Source organism: Carassius gibelio, chromosome A7 (assembly GCF_023724105.1).
Source record: "Carassius gibelio isolate Cgi1373 ecotype wild population from Czech Republic chromosome A7, carGib1.2-hapl.c, whole genome shotgun sequence".
In the NCBI taxonomy this organism is placed as follows: Eukaryota; Metazoa; Chordata; class Actinopteri; order Cypriniformes; family Cyprinidae; genus Carassius; species Carassius gibelio.
Window position 1 is genome coordinate 10,196,263 of NC_068377.1, and position 23,175 is coordinate 10,219,437.

The 23,175-nt window shown below is 39.0% G+C and overlaps 1 pseudogene; it reads right to left on the reverse strand.

Annotated features, from left to right (window-relative positions):
• The window catches only part of LOC128016396 (ankyrin-2-like), a 63,653-nt pseudogene extending 48,086 nt beyond the window's left edge, over positions 1-15,567 (reverse strand).
• Between the last annotated feature and the right edge of the window lie 7,608 nt (positions 15,568-23,175).

Genomic DNA, 23,175 nt, shown 5'->3' on the forward strand with positions numbered 1-23,175 from the left:
GTAACAAATGGCCATCAGTGGCTTGCTGTTTTAATATAATGCAATTGGCATAATAATATACAGAAATGGGAACGACAGATTTCCTAAAACATTGTAAAAACATTCACAAACAAATTACAACATGCCATATACAACAATATTCATATCATGTTTATACCTAGAAATGCACACAACTTAAATTCATGCTGCAAAAATAAGAAGCTCAGCAAATGGACAAAAAAGAGAGAGAGAGAAAGAGAGAGAAAAGAAGATGAGCACAAAAAGCTGGGTAAAAACATTCAGAATAACACACTTCACTACAAATAGTATGACAAAACACTTCAAATTGTCTGACTAGGGAATGTTTTTTGGTCATGAATTTCCCAAACTTGTGAAATGTTGATGGGGAAGTACACAAACATATGCATAATTTGTTGATCAGTTTCAACAAGTTTGGAAACGATCATGAGTAATTACGAAAAAAACAACAACAACAACAACAAAAAAAGACTAGGGTGCACCTATGGTACCATAAAACCAAACACAATTAAAAAGTAAGATAAAGTGAAAGGAGAAAGTAGGGAGTGGGACTGGCATCCATTTGGGTGTTTTAAGTGTCACTCCTACCCCAGAAATTTTGTCCCTGGTGGGCCCAGTTGCAGAATGCGGCTAACCCCCTCATTCAGAGGGGGCGGGGTTGTAGGGAGGTGAAGCTTACTGACATCCAATAGCAGCAGTGAGAAAAGAGCGGTGTTGGGAACATTACTTTAAAAAAGTAATTAGTTATAGTTACTCACTACTTGTTCCAAAAAGTAACTGAGTTAGTAACTGAATTACTCTATAATAAAAGTAACTCGTTACCAGGGAAAGTAACTATTTGCGTTACTGTAAAAAAAAAAAAAAAAAAAAAAAAAATTGCTACATGTTGTCACACACCTGGACTCATTTAATGTGTTTTTGCCCGTGACCCAGTTTCTGTCTTTCCGTGTTTGATTAGTTCCCAGGTGTGTCCATTATCTTCCTCATGTGTTCCATGTCCCTGTTAATTTAATGATTCCATCCACCTGTGTTTCCCCAATTATCTGTTGTACATAAGCCTTGTCCTTCAGTTCTGTTTGGTCGGGTCTTCTCACTTGTACTCACTTGTGCTCACTTGTGACACTTGCTACTTACGTGTGTCTACCTCTGTGCTCCATGTTGGATATCCCCTGTGTTGGATATATTAAAAACCTTATTCCGTTTACCCTCGACTCCGTATTCCTTCAGGCAGCGTAAAACCGTGACAGAAGACCCGACCTAAAGGAGAAAATAGAAAACTGCGTGTTCTTCCCTCCGTTTTGCTTTTGTTTTTTCACAGTCTTTTCGTTTCTTAGTGTCTATGGATCCCCTCTATCGTCCCGAATTCCTCATCCTCCTGCTGAAGCAGGAAGGACGTTCTCTCGAGGACCATACCAGACAGTTTTCCTTATTAGCTAATGCCACCAGCTACCCGGACGGCGCGCTCTGCACCTTCTACAACACCAGCCTGAACTCCAAATGCAGAGCGTTGTCGTCCGAAGATGGTCCTCGAGAGGATTTCGCCGCATACGTGGAGTGGACTCTGGCGAGAAATGGGTCACCTCTCACCGTCTGCCCCATAGAGGACCTCGCCAGCCCCACTCCCGACCCAGAGACCAGCCAGCCACCATCACGCCGCACGGAGCCAGAGCCCACCGCAGCCGCAGAGCCCGAGCCATCCACTGTCAGGGAACAGGATCTCGAGAGCACGACTGACCAGGTGTGTGAGCCGGCAACACCGTGCATCGTGGGAGTCCTCGTGGAGATCGAGGGCGTGGAGGAAAGCCCTGCCCACACTCCTGCGACTGAGGGTGAGCTGTATACAGTCTCTGAAAGTCATATGGAGCAAGTTCTGGATCTGATGGACTGGTCTACGGAGGTAATCCCTAATATTCCTGTTTCCCCGCTGGTTCCGTCCAGCCCTGATTCCCCTGTATACCCTCTCAGTCTCCCACTCCTACCTCCTCCAGTCATTTCCTCTGCTCCATTTCCGCTGGTTCCGCCCAGCCCTGAGTTTTCTGTTTCTCCGCTGGTTCCGCCCAACCCTGAGTTTTCTGTTTCTCCGCTGGTTACGCCCAGCCCTGAATCTTCTGTTTCTCCGCTGGTTACGCCCAGCCCTGAGTTTTCTGTTTCTCCGCTGGTTACGCCCAGCCCTGAGTTTTCTGTTTCTCCGCTGGTTACGCCCAGCCCTGAATTTTCTGTTTCTCCGCTGGTTACGCCCAGCCCTGAGTTTTCTGTTTCTCCGCTGGTTACGCCCAGCCCTGAGTTTCCTGTATCTCCGCTGGCTCCGCCCAGCTCTGAATCTTCTGTTTCTCCGCTGGTTCCGCCCAGCTCTGAATCTTCTGTGTCTCCGCTGGTTCCGCCCAGCTCTGAATCTTCTGTGTCTCCGCTGGTTCCGCCCAGCTCTGAATCTTCTGTGTCTCCGCTGGTTCCACCCAGCTCTGAATCTTCTGTGTCTCCGCTGGTTCCGCCCAGCTCTGAATCTTCTGTGTCTCCGCTGGTTCCGCCCAGCTCTGAATCTTCTGTGTCTCCTGTATTCCCTCCCAGCCTCCCTCTCCCGCCTCCTCTCAAACCTGCTGGTCCCTCTACTCCTCTTTCGCTGGTTCCGTCCAGTCCTGATCCTCCTGTCCTTCCTCCCATCCTTCTCCTCTCTCCTCCTCCTAGACCAGCCAGTTCCTCGTCATCCCTGCTGGTGCCAGTCAGTCCCGCAGCTCACCCTCAGTCCGCGCCATCGGGGCGTGGTGGTTCGCCGCTGGACTGCCAGTCTCCAGCTCCGCCTTGGCGTGTTAAGGCCCTGTCTCCGCCTCCAGCCTCCGAGCCCTGGACTCCTCCTCGGTCCTTCGACCCAGCGGCTCCGCCTTGGCTCTTAGCTCCCTCGTCTCCACCGTGGCCTGTCATCCCACCTGCTCCACCGGGCTCCCTCGTCCCTCCGGCTCCACCTTGGTCAGTCGTCGACCATCCGCCGCCTCGGGACTCCTCTCCTCTGGTTCCACCTCGTCACTCCATCCCTCCGGCTTTGTCAGGCTCCTCCTTCCCTCCGGTTCCACCTCCATCCTCGGTCGCTCCGGCTCCACAGCGGTCTGCCAGGACCCTGCCTCCGCCTTGGTCGCCTGAGCCTTCTGCTCCACCTAGGCCCTCCGGAACCTCGACGTCCCCCTGGCTCTGCGGCTGTGCTGCTCCATCTTGGGCTCCTCACCCACCGGTGCAGTCTCCGCCTGTCGGCCCCCTGGTGTCGTCGACCCTTCCTTCACCATGGCTCCTCCCGCCGTCGACTCCACCTTGGATCTCCGTCCTGGCTGGTCTCTGGTGGACCATCTGGCTCCTCCTGCTCCTGTCTCCTCCCTGGCTCCTTCCTCCGTCGTCTCCTCCCTGGCTCCTCCTTCTGTGGTCCCTGTCTGCTGGCCCCCTCCTGGAAGTCCGTCCTCCACCGGAACCTCCTCCCAAGTTCCCACCTACGCCTCCCCCTGTTGTTTCTACGGTGCGAGGACGCACCTACCGGGAGGGGGGAGTACTGTCACACACCTGGACTCATTTAATGTGTTTTTGCCCGTGACCCAGTTTCTGTCTTTCCGTGTTTGATTAGTTCCCAGGTGTGTCCATTATCTTCCTCATGTGTTCCATGTCCCTGTTAATTTAATGATTCCATCCACCTGTGTTTCCCCAATTATCTGTTGTACATAAGCCTTGTCCTTCAGTTCTGTTTGGTCGGGTCTTCTCACTTGTACTCACTTGTACTCACTTGTACTCACTTGTACTCACTTGTACTCACTTGTGCTCACTTGTGCTCACTTGTGACACTTGCTACTTACGTGTGTCTACCTCTGTGCTCCATGTTGGATATCCCCTGTGTTGGATATATTAAAAACCTTATTCCGTTTACCCTCGACTCCGTATTCCTTCAGGCAGCGTAAAACCGTGACACATGTCAGAGAATTTGTACTTTTTTTTTTTTTTTTGCAGTTTTCACAATTCAGTTGAAATGAGTAGAACAGACAGGTACATAACTTTCTATATTTATTGCAAGTCAACAGACAGCAAGAGTTTTATCCTGCACTCTTTAAGTATTATCTTTGTAAGAAAAGTGTTTTTGGCCATTAGCTTTGTAGATGCGTGTCACACATTACATGCACGTTCTTGCCTTTGACCACAATTAATTTGAAGTAGTGCTTATATCTTCACCTTGAAAATGCCAACTTTTCATCGGATTGCTCCTGACTCGCCATCTTTGCTGCAAATCTCTGTGTAGTGGTGATGTGTCGTTCGTGAACGAATCGTTCTTTTTGAACGAATCTTTTAGGTGAACGAATCGTTCTTGTTCACATAATCCACTGACTCATATTTCTCATTCAGCGAAGTTCCTCCCTCCACAGCAGCGCGGCACTATAAGCAGCGCATGCGCAGCTCGGTGAACCGGGTAACTGAACCATTTGATCCTGTCAAAGAAGTACTCAACATCGAGCCAATAGCCTTCAAGTATGAGATGTGACAGAGTATGTGATTTGTTGAATGTAGTGAACGAATAAGCCCTTCAATGAACGAGTTTCATATGAGTCTGAACTAGATCTAAAGATCGTTTGTGAACGAAATGACTGAACTGGTACCCATGTCGTTCATGAATGAGTTGAATGAGCTGATACATCTCGTTCGTGAATGAAATGACTGAACTGGTACACATGTAGTTCGTGAACGAGTTGAATGATTTAGTACATCTCGTTCGTGAATGAAATGACCGAACTGATCCACATGTCGTTTGAATGAAATGAACTGGTACATAGCTTATCTGGTTCGTGAACTAAATGAATGAGAGTAAACTGGGTTAGGGGCCGTTCACATATGGCGTCTTTTGCGCGCTCATTTTCGTTATTTCCAATGTAGGCGCGCGGTATGCGCACTTTTAATGGAAGCGACGTGGTCGCGCCGCGCTTGTTTTTTCCAGGCGCATCCGCACCACATCGAGTTAAAAACATCTCAACTTTTCAGAGAGCCGCAAGCGCACCGCGGGTCATGTGACAAGAACTAACCAATTAGCTTCATCCTTTCCCGTAACAACGTTGAAAGCTTTTTTAATTCCTGTTTGTATTCAGTAGCTAGTAAGAGTACATTACCTTAAAAATAAATAAATAAATAAATTAAAAAAAAAATTCTGGTATGCACTTTTTTTTTTGGTTGTTAGAAAAGAACTGTCTAAAGGATTATGTAATACATGTGATTATTTTGAATGTCTGCCTCATTAACTGTCAAATGCTAGTATTTTCTTCTTATTATATTCTTATTATATATAATTTTGTTGGTGATATAAATGTTATCATCAGCTACTATTTTAATAATTTCCTAGTTTGGGGTTAAAGGCCAGTTCCATGCAAATGTCTTGTGTCATAACTCATGAAAGCATTAAAACAGAAACATAATTTAAACATCAGCAATAAAAATGTTTGTAAAACTGTCTAAATATTCATTCATTACTACTATTTGTTTTGTATCATCATTCAAATATGTAGTCTCCAGTTGCCATTTTGTTTGTACTCAAACATATGTACTGTACTGTTATACTTCTTGATTAGGTTTACTACTAGATTATGTTTTTGCATATTAAAATGATGTTTTCCCCCTTGTGCTCATTTAGTAAAAAAATATTTTTTTGATTTTTTTTTTTTACTACTAGATTTTCACTATAATGCATTTGACTTCTATAACCCTGATTTCTATAACCCTTTCCCAAATGGCATGCATAATCTCTTGCGAACAAAAGGGGGCACTTTAGAGAACGCTTCTAAAACCTAAATGGACAGTGACATTGCCAACTTGATAATAATAATGGTTCCTCTAATTACAAAAATTACCTCTGCCCCTATGATGCATGGTGGACATCCCTTAAATCCAGTCAGACTGTACATTATCCTTTTCAGAATGGCTAAATTGAAGAATGGTTTTGTCCCCCAACAGAAAGTATTCTCCTCATTGTCCATGATATTCTGCTTTGTCAGTTTCACCATCTTACATGTTTTGGGCAAACAAAAGTTCTATTGTGCATTTTGAATGATAGTTTTCTTACTCTTGTTCCATGCAATGATACATGATATTCTACCCCAAAATTAAAATGGCCTTGTTTATTATTATGAGCTCCATTTCCTGCTTGTTGTTATGTTGTGTTATGGCAGGAGGAACACATCTCATTCCCTTCATCTGGGAATAGAGGTTAAAATAGTAACCAAGAAACTGTTGTTGTGTCAAACTACTGACATTCAGAGTCCCTATGGAAAGCACCACAACCACAAGGTTCAGGGCAGGTTTTGGTAAGCTACTGTGTGTTGGGTAACAAGTGCACTTGGCTGCATCATAACCTTCCCAATGCCCCACGCAAGCTGTGTAGCCCTTTGTATCTTGCCAGGCCTGAAAGAAGAATACTTACAATGGGAATAGGTCACTTCGGCTGGACTTTGGATCTGTACTGTTCTTCTTTTTTCCCCCGCAGTTGTCTGCAGACCAGAGCATTTAGGGGAACTGCTCTTCCTCCCAAATGGGAGAAAGAAAGCTAAAGAGAACACATCCTGCCCAAAGGGAAATTAATATGTGGAGAATACATCACATGGACGTATCCCCTGGGAAAGTACCACACGTGGATTGTCCCTGACATGAACTACTTTGCAGTGACTGGCATCAGAGTCAAAGCTCTTACTATGGGAAGACATGGCTTTACCACTAGAGAATTAATACCATGGACAATACTTTGCATGGGATTGCAAATAGGGAATGACTACATATGTAGCACCTACAGGGGCTGACTGAAAGGCATGCATAATGAGTACTAGGCCTCATAAGCTTTTGCCAAATTTGACTGCCACAGGATACTGGAGGGTAACACATGTCCAGCAAAAGTGCACATTGTTTTCCCAGGAAGGGCAAAGGTGCTGTGTGCAAGAGGTGCACCATGCCAGTTGCCCACAGCTTACCTGCTCCTAGTTGACAAAAAATTGGATGAATCTGGCTCAACCCAGAGAGTGTAAAACCTTGAAAAGGTATTAGATGTCACCCAGCCCACAGCTCTACGGATGTCTGTTAGGGAAGTACCACTGGTTAAAACCCAGGAGAATGCAATCCTCCTCGTGGAGTGTACTTGCAATGTCTATTTGGAGAACTTCCCCATCTGCTGTCCCCTAAAACAGCTAAACAAATTTAGATTCTCTAAAATTACATGTGCAATCCAAGTAAATACGCAAGGTGCTAATTGGACACAACAACTACAAGTTTGGGTCTACCTCAAAGCAGTGCTTGAAGGTTCACCACTTGGTCCCTAAAAGAGATATTGGGCACAGTTAACTTTTTGAACTTTGCACAGACCCCAAATGGATTACCATAGTTTTCGCTTTGTGTGTTTTTTGAGGCGTCAGCTTTGAGGTTTCCATCCACTTCCTTATTTTATTTAAATTTTCGTGAATCATATCCTGGATGGCATGAGGGTAAATTGTACGGTTTAGTATTCCTTTCAGAGAACAGGATTTGTTGCTTGGATGACTGAAACGTTGTGGTTTCAGGTTGTGCAACAGGTTGTGTCCCCCGGTGCATATTGAGTCAGGTTGTACATTCTTACATTCCTCACACTTGTTGAAACTTTTGGAACGACTGTTGGAACGATGACACCATACAATATAGAATTATTATTATTAAAATAATAATAATTGATCATTCAAGGGAGAAAATCAGGCTTAAAATCAGCCTCAAAATCTTCCAAGTTTGTGGCCAGCCTAATGTTGCCCTTGTTAGGGGTCTATATACGGATAAGGGCCAATTTTAGACACAGTCCTGTACTTGCACTATACCTTATGCAGATTTTCATATATTAATTGTTAGTCAGCAAAGGGAAAAACATATAAAATCAATCATGGAGCAAATTTAAAAAGGATTCATTTTCGCTAGTACAATGAATTTAACGGCAAGACATTTAGCAAAATAAATAAACAATGAACAAAAATTAAAGTGTTACAACAACCTTAATACAGAAAACCTTTGCATATTATTAGTCTTATTACATACTGTATACTACTAATAATTATTATTTACAGTTTGTTATAATTAGTTCAGTCAGAAACTCTCATAGGTAGCTGACTGGATCTTTCAAGTAGGCAACACAGATCAATCAAAGCACCCCAGCACCAACAGTCTAGATGTACTACGGACTACTTTGAGCATTGATTAAAGGAAAACACCACCTTCTCTCTATATTCCGCTACGTTCTTCCCTCAACGTAGATGAGTTGATACGTACTGTACCTCTCCTGTCTCAGTGTGTGCACTCAATCACTGTAGAGAATGGCTCCGCTATGCTGGCATTTAGCTTAGTACCATTCATTCATTAGGATCTAAACAGGGATGAATTTAGAAGCTACCAAACACTTCCATGTTTTCCCTATTTAAATATGGTCAAATGAGTAGTCACACAGGTAACTATGTATGTAACAAGTATGGTGACACAAAATAAACAGTGTCGATTTCCTAAGTAGATAAAAATGATGACTGTAATGTATGGCGGAAGAGCACTTCGCGGCACTTCGACCTCTCCGCAGTAATATCATCACTCCTGAAACTCCAGCATAGTGGCACTGTGGGCTACAACAATTGAGTCCATGCTCTGAGACGGGAGAGGTACGTATCAACTCGTCTAAGTTGAGGGAAGAACATAGTGGAATATGGAAAAACAGTGGCATTTTCCTTTAAAAGTCATCATCTCATATTCTGATTATTTAAATAATATATTTATATCCTATACCAATGAGACACTACAATCATACACATAAATTGTGTGTGCATTTCACTAACCAATACTCTTATCCACTAACAAACTCATGCCAATAATTGCTTACCCAAGGAAATGGGCTCCAGAGGGTGCAACCTCAATCAACCTGCTAGCTAGACCGTCACCCTCTACCATGAGGGGCATGGTTGCCAGTCGGTGCCTTTTCACCAGTCTACAGGTGACTCGAGTAGGGGCACTGCATTTCCGTGGTGGAATGATCAGTCGTAGACCATTGTGACGGCATCCACGCATGGCACCTCCACGGGCATCCACCATGAAGCTTACTAAGAAACTGCATTGAGGACATACAACATTAAATGAATTTTAAAAAGGAATCATATCTTCAGATGAAGTAAGAATTAATGAACATTTAATAAAGAAACACTTTAATGAAAACCATAAGCATGTCATGAAATCACAAGTCACTTAGAAAGATGATCATGATATTCCAGCCTGGTCTCATTGTTTATAAGTAGGTATTACCACATAACACGTACAAAAATATTTTTTTTGTATGTTTGGATAGATACTTAAATGTACAATAAGGATGAAGTGACAACATTTACAATGTAAACATTATTTGTTTATAAAAAAAATGTATAAAATGTAACTTAATAATAAAAGCCTGAATTTGAGCAGGTTATGTTTGGTTTTTGTTGCATTTCATGCTTTTAACAGCGTATTGAAACTTATTTTGTATCCTACGGCAACCATTTGTAAGTAATGGTTAAACAATTAAATGTATGCATTTAGCAGACGCTGTTATCCAAAGCCTCTTACATTGAATTCAGGCTATCAATTTTTACCTATCATGTGTTCCTGGGGAATTGAACCCCCAACCTTGCGCTCCATAGCACAATGCTCTACCAATTGAGCTACAGGAACACAATTCCACAAATGTTATTCAGTTTTAGGTTTTAAAGTGATGGCTTGATTAACATTCAATTATAATAGAGTTAAATGGAGAAATTAAATAAAACAATAGTATCAACTAATTAATTCTATGAATTCAATATTCATAAATAATGGTTCATAAATGTGTATGCCTATACAGTTTTTTATGTTTAAATAAGCAATGTTAAAATAGTTGTCATTTAGTAAACTTTATAGATTTCAACCTTATTATTCCTTCTTGAGTATCTTTAACAAGAACTTAGATTAATGTATGAATTGAATAGTGATTGTGTGACCTACATGAGGGAACAACCAGTGATACCCTTGGTAGTAATATCAAATGATAGCCTATAGCGATGTCATCAGGATACACGTACACCGGTAGGCAGTGACCCACCTTACCGTGACCACGATGTGATCACCCAGAATTTATAGTTTACCCACCTCTTTTTTTACCACTACACCTCTGCATATCACACTATTGTTAATCGAGCGATTGAATAATATTGCAAATGTATCTAAGCCACCTGCAGCCCTACAGAAATAGTGTGAATAATGCAAGCATTGTCATACTCAACCATTTGTAATAAATGGTTCAGGCTCTTGGTGAGAGTGTTTGTCAGGAGTCATAGTGTCATAGTGTTGACATGATCTTATCACTCCTACAGTTGCAGAAAGTACAGGGAGCAGCAGTAACCCCTCAATGTGGACTCTGCTGATCTCGTCAAGTCTTTTGATCCGGTTAGCACAGATGGTCTCTTCAAGATCTTGGTCAATATAGGTTGCTAACATTCTTAACATCAACGACTCCCTCCATGATGACATGACAATGAAGGAAACTGTTGTTTTTGATGGCTTAACACATGAAGTGGGGTGAAACACATTGCGGAGGAGTGTCGTGCCGTCCACTGAGGGCCATCCAGTGCCACCGCCAGGCACCGCGGAGGACTTCAGCGAGGCTGGTGGAGTGATTGGAAATGAGCGGTCTCGAGTCCCATGGAGGGGATTGGAAGGATACAAAAGAGAAGCGACCACAGTGAAGGACGAGAGAGGACCAGGCCTGGACTTTATTTTGTGTTTGGTTTTTGTTTGCGTGGCAGTCGTCCGCGAGGGGCTGTCGCGCTGTTTTGTGTTTATTTGGTTATTAAAGCTTTATTTAATTGTGCGCCGGTTCCCGCCTCCTTCTTCCCGTGAGTGTGAAGTATTAATCCGTTACACACATCTGTTTGTAGCAGTCTATAAATCCTGTTAAACGGTAGGTTTGAATAGTGACTAAATAGCTTTAAGCAACACAGTTTCCAAAAAACTAGGGCCAAGGAGATATAGCTACAGCGTGTACTGAGCAATTAGCTTAGCAACAAGCATGTTGCCAATACCTAAATGGGGAGGGGGGGGGGGGGGGTGCAATGCTGATTTATGCATCAGTTTGTTAACACTGTTAGAGAGATGAATTCTGGGCTGGGCAAGTTTCAAAAATAATTTGGATGTAAGATCGAGTATTTGTGTGACAAATTTCTTACTTCCAGGTTCATACAAGTTACGGTTGTGAAGAGGGCAAAATTCCTCATATGGGTATTTCTCCCGGAAAATCATGCCCAATACAGCAGATGTTTGTGTGGAGAATAAAAAATCGTGAAGCATGTAGTAATGGAGTATGAAATTCTTTGTGCTGCAAGAACCGCATGTTTTCTGATCTGTTGGAATACGGAGTCTCATGTTTATCTTTAAAATTGATTCTTGAAAATAAGGAATATGGTATAACAAAGGTTGTTATAGGTTTTTAACTCCATGCTGGTCTTTATTTAAGGGTTTAATCTATGAGATGGAGTTTTTCAGATGAACTGCGCATGCATCGACTGAAGCAAAAGTGGACTATCAACAAGCGTCATCCGGCTGCAGCGCTGCACAGGACTTGCTTATCAATACATGATATTGACTGACTGTGTGAACATGAGAAAATTTTGCCTTAGCTTCATGGTGACACGTTCAGATGAATGGAGAGTGAATTATATCCACATCTGTTGGGGATGCTTGATGTTTTTGATGATGTAGATTACTCTTGATCTAGGGAGGGCCGATCTCGACTGATCTTCCAATCATGCCACGTACACTGGTCGATGTGGCGAAACGTGTGTTCAAAACATGACTCTAATTTGAATTGAAAACTGTATGCTTCATTCACTCCATGTTCTGCCTGAACTCCATTTGTCGCTCAAACTTCATTTATGGCTCAATTTGTATTGTATATATCTGTTAGACTCTGTTCCTAGTTTTGGTTGTGTTTTACTCCTCATGTGTTTCCTATGCCCTATTTCTTTTTGGTAAGTTTCCTGTTCCCATCCAGGTGATCCCCATGTAATTTCTATTGATCCCAGATGTGTCTTGTCATCCCATACTCCTGTTCTGTGTATAAAGTGTCTTCTCTGTCTTTTGTTCAGGGTTCGGTATTGTTGATGTCTACTCCTTGTGCTATGTGTGATTCTCCGTGTTATGAATAAATTCCTTGGTTTTGTGCTCCTGGTCTCCTCACTCCATGTTAATATGGCAAGCATTCATTTGGCAAGCCCGTCAAGTGTTCATGTGGCCCCGGCGTCATTTCCAGCCCCAGTGTCCACTCCTCATAAGCGCCTTCCAGAGTGCCCTCAAGTGCAGCGCCCCTAGAGCTTGCTACAGTCCCAGCTCCACTACCAGAGCTCGCTCCAGTGTCGGCTCCAGTCCCAGCTTCTCAAAGGTGCTTTGCTGTGCCTGCTCCTCCAGACCCAGCACCACGTGAGTGCTATCCTGACCCCCAGTTCAACCCAGGAAGGGCGCCTGTTCCCAAGTTAAGCTCACAGAGGGATCTTGATCCCAAGGTAAGCCCACGGAGGGCTCCTGATCCCGAGTTTAGTCCAGGGAGGGCTCCAGGCCCTGAGTACAGCCCCGTAAATGTCCCCATTTATTTATTTTTTGGGGGTTGTAGGGTTCCCAGGTTTGGTTGTGTTTTGCTTCCCATGTGATTCATATGCCCGTATTTGGTTTCCTGTTCCTGTCCTGATTATGTTGATTTATTTCCTGATGTTCCCCCTTGTAATTTCTATTGATCCCAGGTGTCTCTTATCATCCCATTCTCCTGTTCTGTGTATAAATGGTGTTCCCTGTCCTTTGTTAAGGGCACGGTATTGTTGATGTCTACTCCTTGTGATACATGTGAATACCCCGCAATATACATATATTACTTGGCTTTGTACTCCTGGTCTTCTCTTCCCTCGCTCTATATTCCTGCACCGTAGCAAATTGTGACAGAATTTCAATTTCAATTAATCATTTGTATTAATAAAATAAAATGGTTTTTTTGTTTGTTTTTTGTATAAATTATTTTTTTGTTCTATACTAAGTTTGGGTTCATAGCAATGGTATAAACAAATAATGCCTGAATGATGATGATGATAATATCTTAAAAGTATGTTACAGTAACATGTTACAGTAATGGTGTAATATCACATTATACTGCATAAGTGTTGTCTGCCACACAATTCATGATTAAAAACACAGGTTAAAAAACTAATGGGACAAACACTGTGTTAGTCCAAAAGGCATGTTTGTGAAATGACAAATACCATTCAGATGACTTCAAACTTGCAGTGCCTTTTGGCATCTATAGGGTATGTGTGTGTGTGTATTACAAATTGTAATATTCCAAGAGGCATAGCAAGAACATAGCAGATTATGTGATCCCTGTGTTCTGAATTCTGAGGTCGAATGATGCGTTGCAGTCACCTGCCATTGTCATGGTCATGACATGGAGAACAACAGCTGAAGAACAAAAATATCATCCATCAGAGAGAAAATGTCAGAAAGAGAGAAGGAAGTTTGAAAAACAGAGGAACTTACAGTAAGTGAGAAGTGATGTAGTAACTTTGCATTTTCAAGGCCACCATCCTATATACCTACCTAGGTTTCTGGTTGTTAAAAATGTGTGTAGAATATATATATATATATATATATATATATATATATATATATATATATATATATATATATATATATATATATATACTCACTTAAGCCCCTTTCACACTGCCATTCCGGCAAATACAGGGGTAAAGTGTTCCTGTAATTGTTCCCTGGTCGCTAGATTTGGCACTTTCACACTGCCAGTGATGACCCGGTATATGTGTGTGCTTTCACATATAACCCGTAAAGATCCCGTAACGACACGTGACATCAGCGCGTGACGTGTAATGTACGAGTCGAAAACGCCAGGCACGTTATACTTTCACTGAAGCAAGCAAACGATCTCGGCGTCAGCGTGGAAAGTGAGGAACTAACTGATCTCTGCTTCATTACAGTTTGCACATATGTTTTCGTCGCGAATGTTGATCTTCCTTCAAAACAGCCGGTAAAAAAGTCGCGCGATAACGCGCGTCATCACTTCGATACGGAATTAGATCTGGCTTTTGTTCACACAGCGCTCGTTCCGGATCGATTACCGCAATGTTACTATGTCCCCGACCCGGGTTCGATTCGGTAATCAATTCCGGGCAAAGCCTCTATAGCCCCTTTCACACTGCACGTCGGACCCGCAATATTCCCGTAACATTGCCTGGTCGCCTTCTGTGTGAAAGCAACCACGTCCCGGAATTGATTACCGAATCGAACCCGGGTCGGGGACATAGTAACATTGCGGTAATCGATCCGGAACGAGCGCTGTGTGAACAAAAGCCAGATCTAATTCGGTATCGAAGTGATGACGCGCGTTATCGCACAACTTTTTTACCGGCTGTTTTGAAGGAAGATCAACATTCGCGACGAAAACATATGTGCAAACTGTAATGAAGCAGAGATCAGTTAGTTCCTCACTTTCCGCGCTGACGCCGAGATCGTTTGCTTGCTTCAGTTAAAGTATAATGTGCCAAGCGTTCTCGACTCGTACATTACACGTCACGCGCTGATGTCACGTGTCGTTACGGGATCTTCAAGGGTTGTGTGTGAAAGCACGCACATATACCGAGTCATCACTGGCAGTGTGAAAGTGCCAAATCTAGCGACCAGGGAACAATTACAGGAACACTTTACCCCTGTATTTGCCGGAATGGCAGTGTGAAAGGGGCTTATGATTTGGTACGACAGCATTCTACACTGAAGCAGTATATATACCATGTGTATACCTTTTAATACCAATAAGACCAGTAACATATCTAAAAGTAAAGAGTCCATTTTGATTCCATATTGCCCGTTAATACAAAGAGTTTCAGTATTCGTATGTGTGAGTAAGAGTGTGTTTGATAGAGAGCATGCAGTTATTTTCCATACCCGGAATGAGCAGGACTTGAGGAAAGTGCTATGTTGTCCAAGTTTTCCATTTCCCAGCTATAATCCTTTTCATTTTCAAGAGAAGACACCTGGAGTGAATAAAGGCAACTTTGTTAAAACTGCGGCTTTATCTAGTAATGTAAACATGAAATGAAGCCAGAATCTGTAAAAACCTGTACATTTATTTAAAAAGAAAAGGTTTACTAATCTGTTAACTAATCATACCAATTTTTGAAGGCCATCACTTGGTATAAAAGCCATTAATAATAATAATGATAATAACAATATAAATAAATTATAACATAAAAACGCATGGAAAAAACTTTACCTTGTTACTGTTTACCATATCCCCCATCATCCCATAATGTTTTACAGGGAAGTAACTTTGGTAAGTGGATGTGTAGGACCTATCCAAACTAAAGAAAAACATACAGTTTATAGATAACATCAATCAATAGGTTGTCTTCTTTTACCTTTGAATTAAATAGCAGTTTATATACCATTTTTTTGTTTGCAAACAGTGACGTCGTTATTGTGGGCGGAGTCTATCTTGTGGCAGAAAACAACAGTTTTAAAGTAGTGGTCTATGGTAGCCATGGCATAAAAGAACAAAAAAGTTCATTTTGAGTTAGCATTTAAAAATTTTGACTTTTTTATTTCAATTCCAAGATTATATTTCACAATTCTGTTAAGAAAAATCAACTAGTCATTCTCTATTTCTTATTGGCTCAGAATCATGAGTTTGTATTTCACGGTTCTTGCTTTTTTTTCTCCCCCTCAGAATTGACAAAATTGCAATTGTTGATTTAAATTGAGTTATAAAGTCTAAACTAGAAGATATAAATTGGCTTTTGCAAGAAAAAAGTCAGAATTGTTAGATTAGGTAAATGTTATATGTTTAAATATTATTTCATGCTGTAACTGTAGGGCTAGCACAATATGTCCCCTATGAACTGCAAATGTGAATATTATGGAGAGGTATTGTTTAAATCAAATTTATTCTTTAAAAGTAGGCTAATCATAGCAGGTTTCATCCATAGTCTTTCCGTTTAAAAGTCTGCGTTTAGCTTTAAATAGTGTCTTTGATGACAGTATTCTATAAAATGTATTTGAATTCCAATTCTGACATTCAAAGGCACAACAATATTTTTTTTTCTCTTATTTCATAGATTTTACCCATTTCCTTCCACTTGTTCCCAGTGATTTTCTTCCACCACAATGTGCACCCAGCTGCATGTTACGTTACTGTTATTTCTACACCAAATTAGTCTATTCAGACTATGTCAAAGGCATGGAATCAAAGTATCATTTTTTTTTTTAAAAATCCATCCATCCAGTAGCAACTAGTTCTCAAAATACACTGTATTAGAACAAAACTAGTGGATCATCTTTAAGACACACTGATATGTAGAGAGTACAGAGTTCCTCACTTACCATTGTAAGCGACTATGTCAGCATTAGCAGAAAGAAGAATAAGTGAGTTGCAAATAAATTAGCAGGTTTTAGAAAACAAGTATAACCCTATTTATCAACTTTATTTAATAAAGTATCAAAAATAACATACCTGTTTGATTGGCTTCCTTTTAAACTGAAGTGCAAGTAGTTCAAGCCATCCAGGTACTGCCCAGGTAGAGAGTCATCTCCTAATTCTCTCAAATCCTCTGCTCTAAAATATTCTCCACCATCACCTGTTATGGTGTCATCACCTGGTGAAAGACAGATGATGTTCTTTTTGTAATTTCATATATCTACAAACAAATTAAATGCATTATATATATACATACATATATATATATATATATATATATATATATATATAGACCTTGATTTGGTACGACAGCATTCTTCACTTAAGCAGTCCCAGGGCAATAAGGTCATGGGTAAGCTAAAAGCAGCTCTGCTACAGTATGGCCAGCAGGGGCATTGTCTCAAGCCTGTTCTGTTAGCCAATCAGCAGACAGTTAAGACAAGACATTCTGCAGACTGCCATTGGAGCTTGGCTTTCAGTTGAATATTGGCTGCCTAGAATGTGGAACAATGGGGAAAACAGTGTTGTTTTTCCCATTGTTCCCCATTTTAGGCAGCAAATATGCAAATATGTTTATTCAATAACATAATGAATAAATAATTAGCAAAAAGCAGTCTCTCAGACACTATAGGTGTTCAAACTTCCACACTTCTACTTTCACCCCTAAAATCATAACATTTGTGTTTTGTGGTTTTTAGTCAATTTCTCTTTGCAGTAACACTTTATAATAACTTTTATTAATAAATCATTAACAAACATAATATATTGCTTATTGGATCAATAGTTAATATATATTCACATAGCTAGAAACATAAGATAATGTGCTTGTTAATATTTACTAATTTTATTAAAAATTACCTAATGATTGACAGATAATTAATTAAAATTACAATGCTTATAAATGTCATTAAACTTTTAATTCATATGATCATGCAGTGCACGGGGTGTGATATGGGTAAGGTTAGGGTTTGGTGTTATGGGTAGGTTTAATGGTTGGGTAAGGGGGTCAAATGTGTACAGGGGTCAGTTTGATTAATATAAAGGAACATGGTTCAATTATTTTATATATTACATTGTTTTTCTATTACAAGTATTTTCTTGAAAAAAAAAATCATTTTCCTCTGCTGATGTATGATTTAAGGAATGTCCTGTTTAATGATATAGTATACTAATAAGTGTTGAGGCAATAAAAACATTTTGCTCCCAAATTGCAATGTGTCTTTAGTTCGCATGTATCACCATTCACACAAACATTATTAGAGCATCTAAAAGTCCAATGCCCCAAATGGTACTGAACGATTAGCAAACATTTATAAACATTTACAAATGATGAATAGTTTCCACTTTAGATTGAATACTGCATAAACAAACAAATGACCAAATAATTAATAATTGATTTGTTAAGATGTGAAAATAGCAGAAGACTACACAACAAGCAAAGAAAAAATATATGACCTTTACAGACTTAAATAATTAAAAAATAAAATATTTATAAAAAAATTCTAGTGGCATTTCTCATTTTGTTAGTTTAAGCTGTGTGTCTAAAATATCTAAAACAACAACAACAACAACAAAAATAATAAAATGTAATAAAAAAAACAATATAGAAATATTATTTATTATAAAATAGTATTATAAAATATAAAATATTATAAATTATTATTATTATTATGTGTACATACTTTTGTCGTATGTACACATTTGACAATGTTTTAACACATTAAACAGTTTACAACTGTGAATTATTTTAAATTTTTTAAAGGGGGGGGGGTGGTGAAATGCTATTTCATGCATACTGAGTTTTTAACACTGTTAAAGGGTTGGATTCCCATGCTAAACATGGACAAAGTTTAAAAAATTAAGTTGTACGTTTAAAGGAGTTTTTTTTTTTTCAAAAAATACTCCTTCCGGTTTGTCACAGGTTAGGGAAAGTTTTTTTCGAGTATGGGTCTGTGTGACGTTAGATGGAGCAGAATTTCCTTACATGGGTCCTAAGGGCACTTCTCCCGGAAGAGCGCGCGCTCCCATGGAGCAGAGCAGAGACATTCACTGATCAGAGAGAGAGACCGAAATGTCACAAAAGAAGTGTGTTTTTGGTTGCCAGGAGAGAGAATATAGTATACCATGTGTCAAAATTTGATTGATGAGGGTCATAAAAAGCCACCTTTTCTGGACACCTGTTTGTACAACCCCAACCCCTCCCCTCCCCTCCCCTCCCTGTACACCCTGGTGACCTAGATATGAACTTACGACCCTAAGAAGGAATTTCGGTGAGGGAGGGTGAAAATGTGTTTTGTCTATGTGCTTTTTTTTTTTTAAACTGTGGAAAGGGGATGAAATCATTAAAATGGTATAAGGGAAGTTTTTATTAAGGTTTTAAGTACACAGTGCATTTCAAGAAAAAACGTTATAACACAAACAAAATGGGAACAATGTAATGATTGTTTTCTTAGTTGGAAAAGTGTAAAACGTTGTCAAAGTTGTAACAAATAAAAAAGAAAACTACTGGTTATTTATCTAAAACAACTAAACAAGTCAAAACTATCAGATGTGTTTTCGTTAAGCAACACGTGAAAAGATGTGAGAGCTTGTAAAAATTTAAAAAGGTGTTTTGTTACCAGCTAGAAAAGAAAGCATTTATCACTTATATCTCACTTCAAACTGAAAAAGAAATGAATGTAAAGCGACGATACAAACCAGAAAACTTGGTGTTTGTCACGATGTTATAAAAAGTTAAAAACAAAAGAAAAAATATAAAATCCATCAGACAAGATACTTCAAATCAAATCTATGTTGTACTTTACCACTACAACTACAACTTTAAAAATCTAGACTATTACTGACAGAGAGTTAGACGAAAGAAAAAAAGATATCACAGCAAAGTGTCAAGGCATCTCCGTTGAGCGATCCTGACTGCACCGCAGACACACTTAGAATGAGGCTCGGGGGAATGCTCCGGAAAAAAAAACACGCCTCCAGCGCTAGAGGCGTGATAGCAGCGTCAAATAGATTTAAATGTTAAAATAATTAAACTAAGTAGTTTTTAATAAATAGACTTCAGTCCTTAATTAGTGAAAACTTTAAATCCGTTTAAACATAAGATCAATTTGTACTTTTTAAATGATGTAGCTTTATGCGATTTTTATTTACTTTTAGTCTTAAAAAATACAAAATAAAAAATAATAATAAAAAACAGCATTGAAAAAGCATTATTTGTTTTTAATGTATTAAGTTAATTACTCTAATTTACGAGTAGTCTAAATTTAGAATATTGCCGCCGATATATCTTTTATTTTTGTCAGGCTTAATTTCTCAAGCTATGACAATTAACACACACAAACACACTTTCCTTCTGTCCAGTTTTTAAGTTTGTGTCGTGTTATCTAGCAAATAAAACAGACATATGTAGTTAAAAGTAGTCTGTTTAACAATATGTCAGGAAAGAGATGTCATCTCAACATCGAAACGTGACAGTGCCTGGCATCTGGTGTCTGTGTGATTACTGTTGCCTGCATATCAGTAAGACATCAGCGGGTGTAAAAACATCTAAAGGTTTTTTGGGGTTTGCAACTCAACTGTAATCTAATTAGTTTTCCGGGGGTTTTGGTGTTGTAAATGGTCTGCTGCAGGTCAGCTAAGGTTTAAAAAAAAAAAAAAAAAATGTGTGTATTCACTATTCACTGATCAAAGGGGTACAATTTAAACTTTATGGTTTAGGCCTGTGATCGTGAGGTTAGCTAAAAGTTAATTTACTGGTCAAATGGACGTTAAATCTTTTAACAAGTCAGACCATATTGGAATATGTAGTTTAATTCGAGTTAATTTAGTTTATTTTAGTTACATTTATAACTTTTATTAACCCCCTAGATCTTTCAACCTCAACATAAATTTACCGAGAATGCAAACAAGTACACAAACACAACCACACAATCATAAACACACACACACACACACACACACACACGCACACACTTTCCTTCTGCCGAGTTTGTGTCGTGTTATCTAGTAATTAAACCATACATATGTAGTTAAAAGTATCACCCATTTAACAATATGACAGGTAAGAAATATCTCGTCTCAGATTGAAACGTGACAAACTTAGTAGTGATTCTTTAAATCCTGTTTATCAACTCTTTGAGATACTTAATCATTGAAACATTTCTATAGTCACATCTTTATTTAATATTTTCTAAAATGAGATCTGGTTTATTTCTATATTAAGTGTAAGTAAATTGTATTCTTTCGTTGTCATATCTTTTACATTTTATTAAAATAGGTTCAACTGATTCAGGAAGATCACATTTAACACAAAGTCCAGACACATGTTTTTCCTCTTATAAATAATGAATGATTAAGTGCAATGTGTCCAATTCTATGGCGAGAGCTTCCTTTCTATCCCCAAAATTCTCCTTTCATTAAATTTGATGTCTGACATTTTAATGTTTTTATCTGATCCACTACCTTCTATTCCTATATGTGCAGGTATCTATACAAAATAAATATTTGTTTTTGGTTGTATTCTGAACAAACTCTGTAAAATGAATGACAAATTGTCTTGCAAATGAGTCTGAACATATGACTACTTTAGGTATATTAATGTGTTCAACCCACTGAAGAGCCAAAAATATGACAATCATTTCTGTAGCATAAACAGACGGATGATTAGATGTTCTTTCAGATATTCTATATCTACCCACTTGGAACATATGTGTCCTGTTTCAGGATCTTTAGATACATCTATGTATATGAGTTACTTTAAAACTATATGCTCTTTATTTTTCATCTAAACAAAAATCCTTGATGTTTTATTTTATTTTAATAAGCCACTCAAACTTACTTTAGTAGCCTAAATCATTGAATATGTCTTTTATTTTCTTAATATCAACTTCTGGCACGAAATTCTACATTCATAAATGTATGTTTCTCAAAACTCCCCACGTTTGGTGGCATTTAAAGAGGAATTTGTGATGTATTTGGAGACGTTAAAAGAAATGAAAAGTCTCAAAGCAAGATTTTTGTATTCTTCATTAAAGGACTTTGGTTTTTCTTAATGTGAAAATCTGTTACTCCCCTACTTTTTCATTCTTTATCTTTTTCTTCAGTGTTGTTTTATTTATTTTACATTTATTTTGTTTTATGATGTACAGAGTGTGAACGAAAATTGAGTGTAATCTCAGACCATATTTGTAAATCTACCAGTAATGTACGCCTTTATGTTTTTAATGTTTAAAGCATCGAATAAAAAATAAAAAAACACCCACTAACACATCCCCCTAACACCTCCCTAATAACGTTGGTCACAAAGGTTTAAATGTATGTTAAAAGAGTTAAACAAAGTAACGTTTTTAATAAAAACACATCAGTTCTTATTTGATGAAAACATTCTACCTGGTTTTAATATTAGACCGATGTTTTTACTTTAAAATTAGGTTAACCTATACCATTTTATTTTCATCTCAACAAAAATTCCTTGTTGGAAAAAATTGTTGTTTTATTTCATTTTAATAAGTCACTCACACATACTTTAGTAGTCTAAATCCTTGAATACGTCTTTTATTTTGTCAGTATTAACTTCTATCATTGCTATATCGTTGCTATATCAATTAAAACATGCGTTTAGGCATACACAAATCTAACTGGAATGAAATGTTTTGGAATGTCTTTGATTTTCTTGCCAAAGAAACTTTAACAGCATTACAGGAGAAGCTAAATATTTCATCTCAAGTAGTGCGTAGAAACGCGTCTGGTATCTGGAATCTGATGTCTTTGTGTTTACTGTTACGACCATGTCAGCGAAGATTGAAAACATCTAAAGGTTTTTGGGGTTTCCAACTCAACTGTTATCTAATTAGTTTTCCGGGGGTTCTGGTGTTGTAAATGGTCTGCTGCAGGTCAGCTAAAGTTTAAAAATTGTATTTATTCAATGATCAAAGGGGTACAATTTAAACTTTATGGCTTAGGCCTGTGATCGCAAGGTTAGCTGAAAGTTCATTTACTGGTCAAAAGGACGTGAAATCTTTTAACAAGTCAGACCATATAGGAAGATGTAGTTTAATTCGAGTTAATTTAGTTTATTTTAGTTACATTTATAATTTTATTAACCCCTAGATCTTTCAACCTCAACATAAATGTACCGAGAACGCAAACAAGTACACAAACACAACCACACAATCATAAACACACACACACGCACACACACACACACACACACACACACACACACACACACACAAATGTAGATTACAGAAAACATGAACATGCAAACTAAATAAATACTAATATACACTCAAACAAGTACAAAAATACACAAACACGAACATATCTATATAAGATTGAAAATGAGTTCTCCTAAGTTTTCTTTGAAACCAAAAGTGTTTGTTGGTACAAATGTCTGACAGAAATGTATACAATAGATTAGACTTCCTTTCTCACTTTCCAAATGGTGTTGTTAAACATGATGTTTAAAATAGTTTTAAAAAAGTATTATTTTTTTAGCTTTCATGCAGGATTCATGTCAGCACTCAAGTGTTTTTAGCAAGAGTCCAGAGACAGATGAAAATAGATGTGTGAAGAAAAAAAAATGTAAGAGGTTTTTAAGGATAGACTAAATGGTTTAGATTGTTTAAAACAATTGA